Source organism: Cheilinus undulatus, linkage group 4 (genome assembly GCF_018320785.1).
Source record: "Cheilinus undulatus linkage group 4, ASM1832078v1, whole genome shotgun sequence".
NCBI lineage: Eukaryota > Metazoa > Chordata > Actinopteri > Labriformes > Labridae > Cheilinus > Cheilinus undulatus.
This window is the reverse complement of record NC_054868.1, coordinates 27,122,288-27,141,519: the sequence shown is the minus strand read 5'-3', so window position 1 is coordinate 27,141,519 and position 19,232 is coordinate 27,122,288. Positions and strand designations below refer to the sequence as shown.

At 39.7% G+C, this 19,232-nt stretch overlaps 1 protein-coding gene across 6 annotated transcripts in view; it reads right to left on the bottom strand.

The window, feature by feature from the left end:
* slit2 (slit homolog 2 (Drosophila)) overlaps window positions 1–19,232 on the bottom strand; it is a 137,754-nt gene that overhangs the window by 98,984 nt on the left and 19,538 nt on the right. The gene's annotated exons all lie outside the window — the stretch shown is intronic.

Below are 19,232 nucleotides of genomic sequence, written 5' to 3'. Positions count from 1 at the left end.
CTATAAAAACGGGTATGATCTTGCTGCTACAGGCGTTTAGGGGTCGATAATCAGGCTTTTCATGCAGTGTTTCATTTTACCAGCTCAAGACTTTCCAGCTCAAGACTTTCCACCACTTGATGGTGGTTTTGAAGAGAGGTTAGATCCTGATCTAGTGATGTTGCTTCTCGCTGAGTTTGAGTGGCCAGTAATGTTCTACGAGTCTGTGATCATGACATGGGTCTGACAGCAGTACCTGCCCCGTGGTTAGCTAAACTTGCTGCCGCTTCTGGACCTGCGGGGTTTGAGCCATCAGGATTTCTACCAACATTCACTGAAAATAAACATTAAAACTTCTCTCTTTGCTTCAGAAGTCCTTCCTCCTTTGCAGTTTTTCTTTTAATGCTAGCTTCCAGATAATTCCAGTCATTTGGACATCCTGCTGTATTAGCTAACTTCTTTGACAAAACTACCGGTAAGTGTGTGTCAGCAAACCGGGCTGTGATTGGCTCGTGCGAGTTGAGGCGGGAGGCGGGGGTTGGATGAGGCTGGAGGTGCAGATTGATTGACTTGTCTGTCCACTACTCAGTACTTACAGGAGGCAGACTGTACCAAGCGGGGAGAGCTGTAATTGATTGCTCTGTATAATTCCAGATGCCCATACCCCTGTGCTTCAGTGGGAAAAATCCGGGCATGCAAGACGTGCATCCATTAGTCTAAAAAATTGTCAGGCAAGGCCGGGGCCCTTTGGACTGCGGGGTACCCCCGCCCCGTGGGGGCTGCGGGGGTAAACTTTACGGCCCAGCCTTGCAGTATAAGCGTAATTCAGCGCCTATGCTTCCACACTCTGTCACAGTGGCATTTCTTGGCTGGAATTTGGATACATGTCTCTGCATCTTGTCAATAATGCCTTTGCTTTCTCTGCCTGAAAGTTGTCATTTTCTCTGTCTGACTTTGTCATTGTTGTGTCTACTGTGACCTTGGTGCAAAGCCACTGATTTGCCACATGGCTAAATACAAGTCCACTGTGTGCTCAGCTGCCAAACTTTGTGGGGGAGTAAGATCCAGCATATGATCAGTGCAAATTCTTTTGCAGATAGGGGTGTTAAAACAGGGCAGATTGTGGCTATTTATTCTGCACAAATCACGGTGCAATCCATCCTTTGTGGATTCAAAGGTTGTTTTTACCTTTAAATTTGTCCCTTTCTGTCAAATGACAAAAAGGGGCAAATTTGGCCTGAGGAATTTATATGGGTTTAATATACTGTATAATAAATACTACAACTAATACTATGATTTCCACTATTCTGGTTGTATTTATTGTGGCTCTTGTTGGAGAAAAATTAAAAAAGAAGACTGTAAAAAAAGAAACTGGTCAGTTTGGACTCAGAAAGAAAAGAAAGAGCAAAAGAACAGAAGTCCAGTTAAAATGCTATAAAAGTCAATCAGGCCAGTCTGATGGCTTCTATCTCCTGAGAGAGCGGAGTGAAATGAAGCAGGAGATGGGAACCATAAATTCAGAAACGCAGATTGAAAGTACTTTTCTCTCTCTTGAATGTAAGCGGCTGCAGGGTGAGGCACCAGGACAGTAAAATGCATATGCACATAGACTCAGTTCAAACGAGGCTTTTCAGGCCTTCAACACAAGCGTACCAACCAACAAACCTGCACACACACATTACTGGTGTCATTACTTGTGGGTTTTGTCTGAGCATGCAGGTTGTCAGGCAGTAATGTGTTGTGGTTAATAAGCCTTTCCTCTCCTCCCCCCTTCCCTCCCTCTTCATCCCATCACTCCTTTAACCCCTCCTTCCCCTCATTTCCTCCCACTTTTCATATTCCAGGTGCCAAAGGGTCATGACTCACACGTACACACACTTAACTGCACTCAAATCACCAAACTTTACCAGCAGTGAACTCTGTTGCTGGCTTGTCTGGGGGCTCTGTGGGCAGTACTGATTTGACACAAAGCCAGAATAAAGCTGGCGATAGCCAGTTGAGTCCAGATAGTAAACTTAATGACAATAAAACTCTGAGTCATGCACTTAAAAAGTTATCTTATGAAGACAACAGCACAATTTTATTGAGTGTTGAACAGTGTATGCAGCACCAAATAAAACTCACAAGACATCATCTTTAAATTCTTGCTTGGACTATGTGTCTTCTTATTGTTTTGTTTTCCTTGTTACTAGTAGAAATACTATTTCAACAAGCAGATTTTGTCATGTATGTCTGTGTTTTCTGCAGAAAAACTTGTACTGTTTGTCAGGTCTTCAAATACAGACAAATTAGACTAATTTGTTTTTTTCCAGAATCAGAATCACGTTCATTGGCCAAGTTAGCCTTTCTCACAATGTGCAGGAGTTAAACATTCAATAAGAAAATAATAAATAAAAATAAATAATAATAAAATAAATAATAAATAAATAAAATATATAAGATTTATGTACAATCTCTTGTTAGACTTTTAATCCTGGAGGACAATCTAACCAGTCTGCAAGAGACCTACAGCTTGGGAGAAGGTGCATTTTCCAGCAAGACAATGACCAAGCATACAGTGAAAGCTTAACAGAATTTTTTTTAAAGACAACAAAGTGAATGCTCTGAAGTGGCCCAGTCAAAGACCAGATCTCAGTCCAATAGAGGATTTGTGGCTGGGCTTGAAAAAGGCTGTTCACACCTGATCCCTGTGCAACCTGACAGAGCTTGAGCAGATTTTGCAAAGAATTGACTAAAATTTCAGCGTGCAGATGTGCAAGCCTGATTGAGACCTTTACAAAACATATTTTTATTTAATTGACAATTCTTTGTAGAAATCTGTTTTCACTTTCACATTAAATTGGTGTTTTTGTAGAAAAAAAGGTCAAAAAAGCCAAATTATATTGACCATGGTTGATTTATAAAATCAATATATGGGTAAAACACCCAAGTTCATTACTTTTTATGGACAGTGTATAAAGGATTTCTGTTGGATTTGTAATGAAGTAATGAAGTCATGCATTGAAAACAATGGATAAAGTTTTCCTAACAAGGTGAAACTTTACACTTCTTTCTTGCACAAAGCCTCAGCTGGCACCATCCTGTACTGTATGAGAGATTCAACAAGAGGAGTCCATATCCTCAGCCTTAAAGATGTCTGAGAGACACCAACTGTTACCTAGCAAGTCACCACGGCAACTCTGACAGGAATCTTATGTGCAGAGTTGAACACACACACATCGACTGAGAGAAAATCCACCCACCCAGAGCGCTGCGTGTAATTATGAGAGCCGTAAAACAGGCTGACATCATCGCCTCGGGTCGCTCATTCCCTTGCTCCCCGTCTTTCAATCTATATTTTACACGTGTGTGTGTTTGAGCATGTGTGTGTGTGTGTGTTCAGGAGTGCCCAGCTGTTGCCTTACTTTCACTGCTGCCCTGTAACTGTCCATAACAACCTGGAACAGCCCGGCCCTTTAAAAAAATTCACTTCTTTCACTTTCTGCCTGAGCAATATTTCTAATCAGCTGCTCAGCGCACGCAACCCAGTAAGTTTCAAACTCAGAGTTTGATGGCAAAAAAAAACTAATGAAAGGGGAAAATGAGGTGAAATTCAAGGCAGGTCAGAGCATCATGAAGTAAGTGTTATTTTTAATTTGGCTGTAGCTTTTGGGCTGAACTGTGGAAAGGCAGACAGATACTTTAAATGAAAATGCAAGAAATTTAGAGCTTTGCTGGAAGTTTGTAGTCATGATGGCACAGGACAAAGGGGCAAACTTCATTAGAAGTCCACATGAATCTCAGTCAGTAAAAAAACAGCCAAAATAATGAAAAGCATGCTCTGGTATAAATGCTGAGCAAAGAAATTGTTAAAATTCTTCTTTCTGGACTCATAAATTTGTCCACCAATGAGATGTCAGAAGGCAGATGACCCTGGCTTCTGAATATCTGACCTCTGTTCCAGGAACGGGAAGAAACCTGTACGCAGACAGACCATGTCTCCTCATGTTCCTCCTGAACTTCTCTGCCAGAAGTCCTTAATAGAATTTCTTTAAACGACACAGTTCTGTCTTTGCCTAAGCATTGCACTGAACCTCATACAGTTTTGCAACCACACAAAGAGGGGAGATGGCATGAAGCCTTCTAAGCGTGTGAAATATTTAAGAGGGCCAGTTTTGGGGGTTGGGGGGGGGGATGCTGTGCTTTGTTTTTTTTAATGTGAAAAAGTGAGGAGAGAGACAGAGAGCGAGAGGGTTTCAGGAGAACCGTAAACCACAAAAGCTCTCCTTCGACTCGGCCCATTTAGAGGCCGTGCACTGTCAAGAGAGCGAGACTGAAGGAGGGAGAAAAAAAGAGGACAGGGCCATGGAAGAGAGGAAGCAGATATTGTTATTACAAGACAGTCAGACAGATGATGTGAGAGGAGGAAGGGGTGATACCATATGATCGGAGTCCTAACTTGTCTTTGCATAGTTTGGCCGATCACTCTTTCAGATAGCATCTGTTTTATCCTACATTACCCAATCTTGCTGGCATCCTTCATGTGTGTGTTTGAGAAAGAGAAAGTGTGTATGTGTTTTCTGACGATCACTGAGAGGTCAGAGCTTTTCAGAGCAGCCGTCCAATTACTGGGGGCATGGTGTTACCGTAGAGATGAGAGAAAACTGTAATTGGATAATGACACATCAGACTTAGAACCTGTCATTAGACACTTGCAAGGGGCAAACACTCATGCACATTTGAGTATGTGCACACCTATGCTCAACCTGTGATTACAAACCTGCTGATCTATCACCAGCCTGCAGCTAAAGTGTCAAACTTTCTCACTTTATCTCCATTTTCTCTTCGCAAATCCATCATGTTTCATCTCAGCTGTCTCTGTTTTCAAAGGCAGGAAATTCACTTGAAGCTAAAGCGGCCGGTTGTGTGTTGTGGGCCTGTTTCTGGCCTGGATCTTCACATTATGTAAACATAGTGCGTTTTAATGAGCCTGGGTCGCCATGGTCAGCTCAAACACACTCAGCTTTTAGTGAAATACTGTGAGAGGCTCTAAACTTGTGAGGAACATCTCTGGGAGGAATCACTGGTCAGCTCCCAGCTTCCTCTCTTGGTTTCTACCCTGCATGAGGGTCTTGCATAAGCCTCTCCAAACCAATGTGTTGGAGGAGAGAAATGGCTACGGAACAGGAGTGTAGGCAAGAGGGGAAAAAAAGACTACAGAGAAAGGTGCTGAAGAGAGAAAAGGAAGATAATAGAGGAGCGAGGAGAGAGAGACAAGGAGGGGAAGAATATGGGGGCGCAGAAAAGACCAAGCGAGCAGGAGAGGCAGAGAGGGAGAGCAGAGAGGTTTTTCTTTGTGCTGGTTGGAGAGTGACAGGAGTGCCAATAGAGTGGCCAGCGATGACGGTCCCACTGGAGAATGCCGGCTATGCCAGTGGAGTGGCACTAATGGAGCCAGAGAGGGGATGCAGTTGCCTGCCCCAGAGGAGGGATATTGTGCAACTGGACAAGGCGTCTTGACACGGAGCCAAGATGGAGGATTAGAGACGAGGGAGCGAGGCACCCAGGGTAGAGAAAGACAGACATGTTAGGTCTGCTGACTGATTGACATAAAGTGAAACCTTTCTGTTTTCCATTTGACTGGCGAGGGCACTAAGTTTCTTGTTTGTGTTCTGGTTTCTGAAAAAGCTGACACTTGGTAGCCAAAGTGAGTTTTCTCTGTGGATTACTGCTAATAACCCCTTGAAATACAGTTTTCTCCTTCGCTGGCTTCCAGGATTTTCAAATCACTTTACTCCTCAAAGCAACTGTGTAATATCTTTATCTTATTTCAGCTCTAAATTGAAGAACTTTTGTTTCACAGTGACTAAAATTATAGAGGCAGAAGCTGGCACATGTTGATGTCTTTTGTGCCATTGCAAAGTTGGAAATTTTCAATTTTTTACAAATTGTATTACAAAAAGGAGCACTGGTGGCAAAAATATCAGAGTTTGTTTAAAACTGGACAGTTGATGGGTTGTAATTAGGGGTGTGACGAGACACTTATCTCACGAGACGAGATGAGACAAGTTTTGGACCCACGAGACGGGACGAGATTTTACACTTTTTTTTTAATTTTGGAAAAAAAATACTTGGGTGGATAATATGTCCCGTATACAACTGAAAGTCATACTTGCAGTGCATTCAGGTCTATTCAAAAATGTTTGAATTAAGTACTGAATAGGCTATCAATGCTTCCAAAGAGTATGTTTTGTCCAACTTTGACTCAAACTGTACATTTTAATGCTCTTCAAATCAAACCTTTCATTTTAACAGTCTACAAAATCTTTAATTTACTACACTATGCACTCATCGCTACAATTACAATAACTATTTTTAATAATATACTTAATTATATATAATAAAAGCCTTTAGATTATTTTAAAAGTACTCTGAGCACTGTTTACAACAGACTGAAGTATAAAGAGCTGCATCAGTAAAATCAAACTCTTTTTCATCCTTTTTAATGACATCCATATTTTAAACACTCAGAACAAATATTTAAGTCAATAACACGTAATTTAAAGAAATAGATTATTGTATCATTTTGTGGTCTTTTTTCTCATATGAGCTTTAACAGTGTTAGACACGACGCACAGATGAGCGTGTGTGTTAATGTGTGTGCGGTGGTGAGTGAGTAAGTGTGTGTCTCTGTCTGCTGTCAGACAGCAAACAGGGCGCGTTTAACTGAAGCTCTAACTTCACTTTTTGGAAATAACAGTGGACTCTATGGCGCTCAAACAGTTAGTTTAGCTAAGTTTTCTGCTGCAGTATGCAGACCCGTTGCGCTACTCATGTTAAGCTTCTGACTGATCATACACACAGCCAACAGCTGATGGATGTGTGACTGACAGACGGTGAGACGAGAAGGAGACATGACAAAGCCGCGACTCAAAGTTACAGAGTCACAAATAGCGGCACTATGAGCGAGTCTGCACGCATACACGAACTAACTAAACGCTGTATTCTCCACATGGAGACTGCACAGGCTTTCATCAGCAGCATTTCATCAATTCACACCGTTATGATGGTGCATAGAAGGATCATGTGCAGCCCAAGTAGCGCACAGGAGGGGGTGGTTGGAGCGGTCATCTTAATGGATACCGGATCAGCTCCGTTTCCTCATTTGTTCTCTCATCAAGAGTTTTATAGTGTCCAAGGCATGTTTGTGATCTTTTATAACTTCCAGTTTGGTATTGTTTTCTGTAAGGAGAGCTGCTGCTCCAAGTGTCTGCGCAATATTGATATTGCAAGATTGATTTTTCCACGATAAGAAATTTCATGGTGTCTTGATCTCGCCACGAGATCTCGTCACACCCCTAGTTGTAATACTATAGCAGGCCTACTGACAGGCTAACACTGTAGCCTACAGATACTAAAACTAGTTCCCATAACCTAAGACATAATAGCTGAACCAACTGACGCACAAAGCTAACCTACAGGGCTTACATGTGACTGATCGTGTCAATGTGATACAAATTAAAATTTTGGCACAACTGACACTTTTACATACATCACTACAGGACAAAAGGTAGTTTCTTGTTTTTATGTACCAAAAATTACAGGTTGAGTCCTGCCAGCTGTCTCCATTGCAATTATAGTGCTAGCTAAGATGTTAACTGACCAGCTAATGTTTGCCTATTTCTACCCTTCATCTTTAGCTGGCAAAGACACCCTGGCTAAACAACTGGCTAACATATTTCACCAACAGGCTAACATGATGCTGACAGATAAAAACTTCCTTGACCAAACACCCACAGTTAGCTTACATGTTAAAGGCTTACACTGTTAAATGCATCTGTCATTTTCTACCTCATACAGATATTATGGTAATAGTTCACACAGTTAGCCGAAAGTCATCAGGTAAATCCACACAGTTTGTGCCAAAATTTAAAACTATTTAGACCAGTCAGCGTTTAGACTGGTAGCTTTAGTGGTACTGGAAGCTGCAAGCAACAGCTGCTGCTAATGTATAGCAATTAGCTCAGATGTAATGGCAGTTTTATCAGAATTTGACCACCTTTCTCTATTGTAACAAGAGCAAAAAGGCACAACAAAAGCTTTCAGGATGGAGATGATGCTATAAGCAGTAGAAAAGCAGCCATTTCATCAGATTTGTGCCACATTTCTTTATTAAAGCAAGAGCAAAGAGCCACACTGTTAGCTCTTCTTGGCTTAGAACATGTTTTCACTCTCCTCCTGGCTGGCCTCAGCATAAGTTTTATCTGCACCATGCTGCACTGATTATACACTACGACAGAGTTTACCCATCAAGCTGACTTTAATAGTGGAGCATAAGAACAACCTAATTCTGTCTTGTCGCTCTGATTCGCCCATCATGAATGTGACAGACAGAATGTTTGTCCAATCATCTTCTGAGAATTTTTTGAAAAGTGCTGCCCTTCCCGAATGCTTTGTATTGTAGGTTCCCAGATGAGTGTGATGTACATGCACACAATGGATTTATGAAGCAGTCTATCTAGCATGTCAGATTTGCCATTTGACTGACTAATACTGAACAACACCTAGACAAAACTCTTGAGAATTAACTTATAACAATCTGATTGGACAACAACACAAAAGGTTAGACTTCAGATAAGGCTAAAGCTGTCCATAACACTAAAACTTTGGTAAGACTCTGCAAGTGTGCTCCTTAAAGTGTTTTTTATTTAGTGAAGTTTTCTTATTTTTTTTATAACAATGGTGTTTGTCTTCACAATTTGAGTTTGTGATGGCTGACTAATCTTATGCCTTTTAATGGGTTAATTCTTTGTACCTTGCCTACTCACCTCATTATTAACACTCAGAACCACACAAGCCAGCACACTCCTGTACATGGATGCACACAGTAAGCAGGGGTCAATATTGCTGAGTGGCTGTGATTGGGGTGAGTAGAAGAGCGTTGCATGATGAATTGTCCTGATTACTCCATAATCCCTCCCATAACTCACTGCCCGGGCCGACTCATCCATCAATACACAGACTAGATCCATACCTGCACTGGCCCTCGAGAGACAAACCACCGCAGAGGGAGAAGGAGAGAGATCTACTTCCTGCTGGTTCTCTGCAGTGTAACACCAGCGCTAATATTATATTATTAAGTAAAGCACTAGGGACTAAAGTGAAGAAGAGGAGGGGAGGAAGTTGACTTAAAAAGAAGTGTAGGAAGCGGAGGATGATTTAGCTGCTTTTGTTGACAGGTATTACCACACACAGTGACCCTTAATCACACACAAGCAAAGAAAGGAAATGCTTTGATGATCTCAAAGACCTCACACACATACATCAGTTCACACACATGCTGCTATCGTAGCTACTTGCTTCCAGGTAAGCTCTTCCTGGCGTTGGATAGGTATGTAACCCCCCCTTCCAATAATCCACACTCAGGTTACGCACACATACACCTGGGCACTTGTTTCTGACAGACATGCTGGCTCCAAGCTTCAGGCTACCTGCCATCTACAGTAAGAACTGACATACCTCTCTCCTCTCCTTTCCTCTCCCCTCTAGCTCTCCTCCTTTCTCTGTCCCTCACTTTCCAACCTCTTTTTTCTTCTTCTCTCTTCTCACAGATACCACACAATGAGGTAAAGTTTCTGTCTTCACCTCTGTAAATTCCTCCCTGCTCTTTTTTCCACATCATTTAAGAGAGCAAACACATCTCTAATCTTTTTTAAATACCCTTCATTCACTCTGCCTGTACCCACACCTCCTCTCAGTCTCTTCTTTTTCCAGGCGTAACTCTCACTCTCTCTGTAATCTGATGGGCTCTGCAGCGTCGTCACTGCTGGCATGTCCATTATCCTGGATATCTCATCGCTTGACGCTGACGCTCCCTGACCTTTCACCTGCAAGCTCTGAACTTTGACACTCAAACACCCTGGGCGACAGGTGATTTATTGAGCTGCATTGAGCCGTCAGAATTGATACCAAATACCTAAAAATTGTTCTTGGATTTGTTCTTTTCTTCATTTTCCTCAGATTAAATTTAATAAAAACCAACATTGTTGTACAGAAGCCTTGAGCAAACATGTTTCCTTACATTCAATTTTATGTTTTCTGGTAATAATGAGTCATTTTGTTTTGTTTTTTTAGAGATTCTGACTTCTTCATGTTGCTGCTTGTGATTAAAATGCTGCTTTTAATAGTTATCAAAGACAACTAACATTGTGATCCTAAGGTTATGTGATACCTAAATAAAGATCTCAACAATAGAAAACAGTGAAGTAAAATGTGTGAATGCATGTCCTCCTAGGGCTCCCATAATGTTACCCTAATATGACTAGGCATATAATATTATTATAGACAAATAGAGAGGAGGAACCTTATTTTGGAACAAAGAATAAAAGAGGAAATACAGAGATTTATGTGTTTGAGTATGTGCAGTAATAATGTTTTCCCTTGAATAAAAATTTCATGATTTACTGTTCTTTTTTAAGCCATGTTGACAATGTTTTTGTCAGAGCACAGATGTGATATGTCTGAAGTCTTTCCACAGACAAGAGTGTGGTCTCCACAGGGACTGCAGACTCGTTTTATCAGACAGAGTCTGTTGTCTGGTTAAAACTGAGTGCGGAAATTATTATAAACATCTCCCTGCAATATAATTGAAAAGTAAAACAAACAACAGCCTCACAATGATTAAATGGTTAAACAAAATCAAAAGAAAATGAACATTTAAATCTTAAAGTATGGAGGTTTTTAGCAGAACTGTTGTGTCATATTTCATTAGACTTTTTAATAATTATTTTATGTACATGAAGTTTTCCAGTGCTGTTTACCCTTCTGCTGTTGCAGTGCCTATAAAAAGTATGCAATTCCCCTGGGATATTTTAAACTTTTAATGATTTTATGAATCAATCATGGTCAATATAATTTGACTTTCTGAAAAAAAAGGTTAATGTCAAAGTGAAAACAAATTTCTACAAAGTAACGTCAATTGAATAAGAATACATGAGGTAAAAAAAAATTAAAATTAAAATTAAAAAAAAAAAAAAGCGACTGCATATATTTTTACCCCTTTTCAAGTCAGTATTTAGTAGAGTCACCTTTGGCTGCACTCACAGCCCTGAGTCTGTGTGGATAGGTCTCAACTGCAATTTTACTCCATGCTACTTTGCAAAACTGCTTAAGGTCTTTCAGGTTACATGAGGATCAGGCATGCACAAACATTTTCAAGTCCATTTCTTCTCAATTGAGGTCTGTGCTTTGACTCGGCAACTTAAAGACAACATTCACCTTGTTGTCTTTAAACCAGTTCGATGTAGCTCTCCCTGTATTCTTCGGGTCACTGTCTTGCTGGAAAAAAAAAATCTTGTCCCACTCTGTACCTCTCTTGCAGACTGAAAAAGATTGTCCTCTGGGATTTTCCTTTATTTTGCCACATTCATTTTACCCTCTACATTTACAAGCCTTCCAGGGCCGGCTGCCGAGAAGCATCCCCACAGCATGATGCTGCCACCATCATGCTTCACAGTGAGGATGGTGTGTTTGTGGTGATGTGAAGTGTTTGGTGTCTGCCAAACATAGGTGTCTGCCAAAAAGCACCATTTTGATCTCATCAAACCAAAAAACTTTCTTCCGCTTGACCATGCAGTCTCCCACTCTAGTCGAAAAGGAACTCTAGTCCAAATTTATTTGAAGTTTTGTTCAACAATGGCTTTCTCTTTGCCACTCAATAAAGCCTTGACTGGTGAAGAACCAGGGCAGCGGTCAATGTAAGCAGAGTCTCTCCCATCTCAGCTGCTGAAGCTTGTAACCCCTTCAGAGTAGTCATAAGTGTCTTGGTGGCCTCTCTCACTAGTCTCCTTATTGCACAGTCACTCAGTTTGTGAGGATGGCCTGATCTAGGCAGATTTACACATGTGCCATATTCCTTTCATTTTTCATAATGCTATGGTAAGTACGAGTAAAGCAGCTGTCGGTTATAAGTTACTGTTGAATTTAACCGAGATGAAAAGGTAGTCCTACGGGAAATAAAGGTTGAGAATTATTGTGCAATTATTATTAATGACTGAAACTGCTGCAGTGGGTAGATGGCAGATAAAAGGATCAAAAGAATGCTGCCCAAAAGTGTTTTAATATGTCAAAGATTCACAGAAAGTCAAGATTTTCTGTAGTAAAATAACAATACTTCCACATGTAAAGTACAAAATTGAAAAAGACATGAGATACCACTTATTTACATGAGGGCACCAAAAATGACACAGACCTAAAGTTCCTCCCAGGAGCTTTAAAGTGAACACATTTCATTAAGATAAAAGCTTTAAGTAGCAGGTGGGCAATCTCCACAAAAACAAACACTCACACTTCCGCAGTTTGGTTCAGAAACAAGTTAGCTCTAGATGTGCTAAAAGTCAAGCAGGGCGTTTCATATCTTTGCATTCTGTCTACATAACATAATCTTTTGTACCGGTGCCCTCTCAATAATGCCAGCCCAGCTTTGGCAAACCCTCACTGAATCACTCCAGAATGAATTACAGCATTGTGTTGGGATGTGAATGGCCAAATCACTTCTTAGGAATGAGTGGCCTTGAGCAATTCAGATAGGCAGTCATGTGATTCATACGATGGCAAGAGAGTGAGTCACTGACACTCAACACCTCCACAAACTGTTGTAACTGTTGGTTTACACTCAAGGTGATTCATTATGTGTGCTTGGATGACTTGGTAATATCTGAAAATACAAAATCTAGCTAAGGAATGAAAAGTAAAAACACTATTTACATCTTCCTGTTTGGCTTGAGAGGAAGTGTGTGATCCAAGATCCCTCATGAAAACATTTCTCAGACAATATGTCTTTGTAAGTGTTGAAAAGATCTGAAAAGAGCTATTTTCTTGAGTGTGTGTGCTGATGTGCATGTGTGTGTAAGAGTTTTTATATCTGTTAAAATGCATTCAGAGAAACAGGAGGGGGCAGGAAATATTACTGAATGCTAAAGCGATATGTTTATGGCAGCGAGTGTGTGTCTGTTTGTTTGATAGAGAGAGAGAGAGGCCCATCTAGATGCCCGGGGCTGCAGAGGCTTAACTTCATTTCCTTCGACAGACATAATGGCACATATTTGCATATCCTATGTACACAAAGGCAGTGGCCAAATATCTTCCCATCCAAAACAGCACAACTAACTTTGCTACCAGCAGATACAGATCTTTAAAAGGCAGCATCCCAAACCGTAATGATCCCCTTCAACACAGGCTGGACTAACCAGAAGCAGGAGTTTCTTATGCTGACAGGAACAATATGACTACGACCTTTATTGAAAAGGGAGATTCAAAGATAATAAACCAAACTTTTCACTATTTTGATTACAACTTGCATTGAGAAGAGAAAGCAGATCTTAATTGCAGCGTGATTCAGGAGTTTTACAATTAAGTCACTGACATGCTTTTTGCCTTTATCTAAGATATAATACAACAATTTAAAAACATTTGCTCGCTGTTCCTCTGCACGGCATAGAAGCAGACAGAGAACTGTGTAAAGGCAACAAATACAAATAGGTAGAGGTAAAGGTGGCACAGAATGAATACAGGAATCTTGTAGATTAAGACAAGGCCGCTCATAATGGGGGTAAAGGGAAGCGCTTTTGGAGCCCAGCCAAATCGGGGGCCCATGGAGGTCAGTGAAATTATGGTGCATTCTAAAGTTAAGCTGTGGTAACCAAATTTTATTTTCAATCTGAATAATAATCACTCTTATCAAAACAACAAAACATGAATTTATTTATGCTGCAGTACAAGTAAAGCTTTTTCAAAATGTAAACCCCTTTTCTTAAAAAAGATTCATCTTTTCATCGCTGATGTTTACAATGTAGATGGCATACTGAACTAAACTAAGAAAAGAAATGACAGACTTCAAGTCATGATGTGCACAAATGCCAAGATGTAAAACAATAAAGCAGAAAAAACTGAGATAACTTTAATGGAGTATAATTACATAATTGTGAAAAGAGGCAAAAAAAGGGAGAAAAGTGGCAGCAATAAGTTAAAAGTGGCATAAAGTTGCAAAAGCAGCAGCAAAAATGGGTTTAAAAGTGACAAAAATGGAGAAGAAAGCAGGAAAAAAATCATTATTAGCGACAAAATAGGCAGAAAGGGGCAAAAATATCCATAAAGACGCAAAATAGCAGCAAAAGTCATTAACAGTGGCAAAAATGGACAAAAAGCAGCAAAGATGAATTAAAATGTGCAAAACAGTGGCCAAAAATGGTCAAAAAGTGGCAAAAATAGGCATGCAGTGGTAAAACAGCAGCAAAAAGTGGCATAAATGAGTAACAAACACCAGAAACTGGTTAAAAATGTCAAAAAACTGGCAAAAATGATTCAAATAGGCAATAATAAATGGACAACAAACAGCAAAAAGAAGTCAAAAGTGGCAAAAAGAAGTGGCAAAAACTGGCAGAAATTGTGCTGAAAAACAGTCAAAAAGTGGCACAAATAAATAATTCTAACATCAGAACCTAGTAATGGTTTGAAATACTTGAATGAGGTAACTGTTAGCCATGAGCTAGCACCAATGCTACTGATCCAACATACATGCATAGATGTCATCAATGAATCACAAATGGGGAAGGCTAAGTCACTGTGTTATCAGGGGCCCAGCCAATTCTGTGGACAGACCTGGCTTTGGATTTACACTGTCATTTCAACATGATTGTAAAATTTAAGCTGTGCTACAAGGTATGATAGGATATCAAAGTTTCTGTGGGGTGTTTTTGGCAGGCAATGAAACAGACTTTTGTTGATGTTAATGCCTCTTAATGACCTACAGAAGCAAAAAAATAATAATAATCAGACATAGGATTGACAATTTCATTAAGACATTTTAAAGCCTGTAACCTGAGTAGAGTAAGGATGCTGAGGAAACACTCTTTTTATATTTTGTTTTTTGAGATTTTGTTTCCATAAACATTACATGGAAGGACAAAATTATCTAGAAATTAAGATGTGCAAGTTTGTGCCAAAATCTACTTTAACAAAAAGTTCCAGACAGGAGTTTCAAGGGTCAAATTTGGGTCACATAATTGTGGTTTTGTAATGAAAAGGCTGAGTCTGATTATTCTGGTCAAGTGTCAGAGAAACTGAAACTGGGAGGGGATTTTCTAGATGGTCTTACTTGGAAAAATGAGTTAAATAAATCTGGCAGGGGTTGCCTAAGTAGTTGTCAAGTAAATCGTATTATTAATTTGTACTTTATTAGACTTTTTGGACTTGTTTTTCTATTTTCTATTTTATTTTTACCTTATTATTTGTTTGCTCCCTGACAGTAGAAGTACTTAAACACACACATATACACATTGACACAACTGATGTAAAGCTTTTTACATGCTCATTCTTCTTTTCTGATGTTTTTGCACCATGACTCCAAGTCAAGAAGAGCAGTCCATGTTGGCCATATGATAAAGTAAGCTACTTGTGAAAACAAATAATTTTGAATTTAAGAAAATCTGTAGGGAGCAAATAACAGCTGTTTTTAAGGTTAATTAATCCTGATTTTGTAAATGAGAGGGAGGGGATTCCCCTAACAGCTTCACCTCCATAAATCACCTCCTGCTTAGATCTCCTGACTGGAAGATTCTTGCCCTTCGACCTCTGTAAGACCCTGAGGTCACTGTCACTACGGCAACTTAAACGCCTGACGCTCTCCGTCTTAATTAAAAAGCATTATTTACTAAGAGAAAATTTCATTTTCACTACCTCTGACCTCTGTCTTCCTCTTTCTTTCTCCTCCTCCCTCTGTGTTAGTTAGAAAAATCCCACGTCCTTTGAGAAACGGGGGTGCACTTGTGACACACTGAGCTGAGTCTGTCGTCTCGGCCGACATGCTATATGTGTGAGAGTACGTTTTAGAAAAGGGAGTTTGTGTGTGTACTGGGGTTAAGCTCTCACACAAGACAAAGCCACAACCTCAGAGGCTGCTAAGCAACAATGCTGGTGGGTAAAGCCTCATCAGGGCACCGTTTAGTAGAGGATTAGGGACTATTACACACACATAAACACACACAGCAAAAACCAAGCCTCATCAACTCATTAATTCAACCCGCTCCCATCCAAAACCACTTTAACTCAGGTTTAATGTGTGTGTGAGACCTAAAGTTCACTCATTTAACTCTAAATCAACTTGTTCATGTTGACTCTCCCTCTCTAGAATGATGATGAAGAGCTGAGACAACTTCCCCTCAATTTCTCCCTCTTTTTCTCTCTCAGATGAAAGTCTTTTGGTCTTTATTTGCACTTTTTCTGTGATAGCCAAGCCACAAAGTTGACACAAACACCAATATACACAAGCACTGACATACTCAAGCAAAACCAGAGTTATCAGCTGTGGAGGCAATAACCCTTTCTCTCATCCTCCCATCCCTTTATCTGCTCCTCTTTCATCTTCTCGCTCTTTTATCTGATATCAGTCCAGCAGAGAGGGAGAGAGAGAGTGAGAGCGAGCAAGAGAGAAAGAGGGGCCAGGGAAAAAGGGAAATAGAGACGGATAATAGGAAATGCCTCACAAATTTACTGTATTAGCCAAAATAAAGAAAAAAAAGCCTTGAAAATGTGTTAAAAAAGAGTTAGGATTTTTTGCATGAAAATTAATTGAAAAAAAAAACATGCAGTGAAATAATTAAACACATTCTTGTGGGGATCTTTCAGTTTGTGTCATTTCTGGCACCTCCTGCAGATTATTGGTGTATTTCCACCAAGTGGTCTGGCTTGGTTCAGTTCACTTTGGTACAGTAAATCCTGATCTCACCTGCATTTTTACAGCCATTTGCACCCTTACTCAAGAACCAACTTTATTGCTTTCAAGGTTGGAAAAAGTATGTGTTAACTTTAGTCTATTTCACATCCAGATAAAAACTCCTCACATATGCTTTATTAACATAAAGACTTTGGATTAAATAGTTTTACTCAGCTTTAAGTCAGAATGAACATTATTATGTTTTGAATTGAGGATTTTGCACAGGAATGCTGCCCAAGACCAAAATGGGTTTTCTTAGTGTAATTTTGACCTGCATGTTAAATGTTAATATCACGTTGTTTTGTCTGTAGTATGACGTCACCTCATCCCCCATGTCTGGAGATATGCCTGAAATCACTCACTTATTCACTCATTCACTACTCCCTTTACTACAGACAATAAATAATTAACTCAACAGTGAGCAATGAATAAAGAATTCAGACATGTATGAATCACCAGCATGTCATCAGTGACAGGTGGAAAGCCCACCAAAAGCAACAGTACTAAAAACAAGTAGTGCGAAGAAACACTCAGGACTGATTACGGATGCTGGAAAGGTTGATGAAAGTTAATATAATTCAGAATTAAGTGTTTTGATTTTGTTATTAAGAAAATCTTATCAAAAATAGTTGTTTGTGTAAGCTTGTTTTCCTTAGATACATTCTTGGTTGCAATTAAAGACTCTGTTTAATAAAAACTGCACAACATGACATGTATTTACTCAACAGTCAATCACTGTTTATTATTTAATGGATACATTTCACATGAAGAGGGAGAAAAGCTGTTAAAAGCAACCCTCACGATTCATCCTGCAAGCTAGTTTCAAACATTTCGGGATCGCCTGTAGTATTAACCAGGATGTCCATTTTTTAACAGCTTTTCACGCTTTTTATGTGAGATTCATCAGTGAAGTGAAAACAGTACTTTAAGAAAGCCTGACATCATGCAGGACATGGAAATCCTGCTGCAGCTCTGACAAAAGATGAACTTCACACTATTAAACCTGTTGCTTGACTTTGCTGTTGCATGTTGCACACAATGCCTTAATAACGATTCTGTTGTAGTGATACATTTGGATGGTTTCAGATATCTTTTACTTATGTTCAAATTTGTTTTATGTGCTGTCCGTTGGGTGTTGATGTCTATTCCTGTTCATGCAAGACAAATTCCCTTAGGGAAAATGAAGGTTTCATTCAGCTTCATGTGTCTTACAACCAATCGTTCTCATTCTCTTAACAAGGCGGTCCATTTAAATAAGATGTCCTTCCACTGATCCCTGCTTCATGAATGCTGATAACACCACACAGCTGCTGTCAAAGCTTAGCCTCCTCCACCCCAGCCTCCTCCTTTTTCACCTAAAGCCTTTGTTGCACCCTCATTTTCATTTCGATGCTGCTAAAGAGCAGATTGCTGCTGAGCTTTATTTCACTGTACTTGACATGCACTGTAATAAATTTAACTCTTTATGGGGGTTTCTAATTATGCATGTTGCTTAAATAACCCAAGGAGCCTATTTTGAGTGGAGCCTTCACCACAAAGCAAAACCATATCAGTTTTGCCATAAATGGTTTAGATGTACGACTGGAGTATACCTGACTGAACTTTTCAGTAGAAACACTTTAAAATGCAGTTGTTCTGTATAAGAAGGATTGACTGTTACAAAAATAGACTTATGATTTTCTCTGGCTTTAAAAAATGTGTGAAATACCTGAGGTAATGCAACTATTTTACTTGAAAATGTGTATAACATAAGATTGCTCACCTTTTAATTAATGTCAGCATTTCAGTGCAAAAACTCTACATATTGTACCTTTAAAGGCATGGAAAATATTTTACCCTTAGAACTAAACCACTGAGCATATGTTAAAATCCAGTAAATACTCACACATGCACACACTCACACAAGTATAAACACAGATTTTCCAAGCCCCAAAACAGTGAAAACATAATTTTCATAATAGCAGGTTGAGCAAGTGTTCATTTATAGCAGCACTGTTGCAAAAACTCGAGCTGGTCCAGTTCACACATACTGTACCTACTGACCCATAGAAAAGTTAACAAGATCTACTTCAGAGGCTCCCACAGGTTTTTGATTTTGATTTCCAAAAATAAAAGTACGCTGTGGAGGGTGAAAAAGTGGATGTGAGGTTTAATATTGAGCAAACAGATTTAAATACTGCTGGTGTTCATTCTGAATGACTGCCATACGTCTGATTTTTAACTGCAGTGGCACCAGCTGGGCAGTTTCTCTTTCATTAACATTTAGAAATTTTCTGATGATCCTCAGATTTTTTTTTTTTTTTTTTTTTTGCTTTGTCTACCTTGAATTTCATAACAATTTTCAAATTTTGGTCAGTAAGGATGTAAAGCTGACATGGGACTGTCTGCTAAACACTTTCAGCTGGAGACACACAAATACGCACATGCAGAGAAAGAGAGAGAGGCTGCTTGTCTGCAACAGCTGAGCACAGAGCTGTACATCGGAGCTGTATTTTTACCTCGG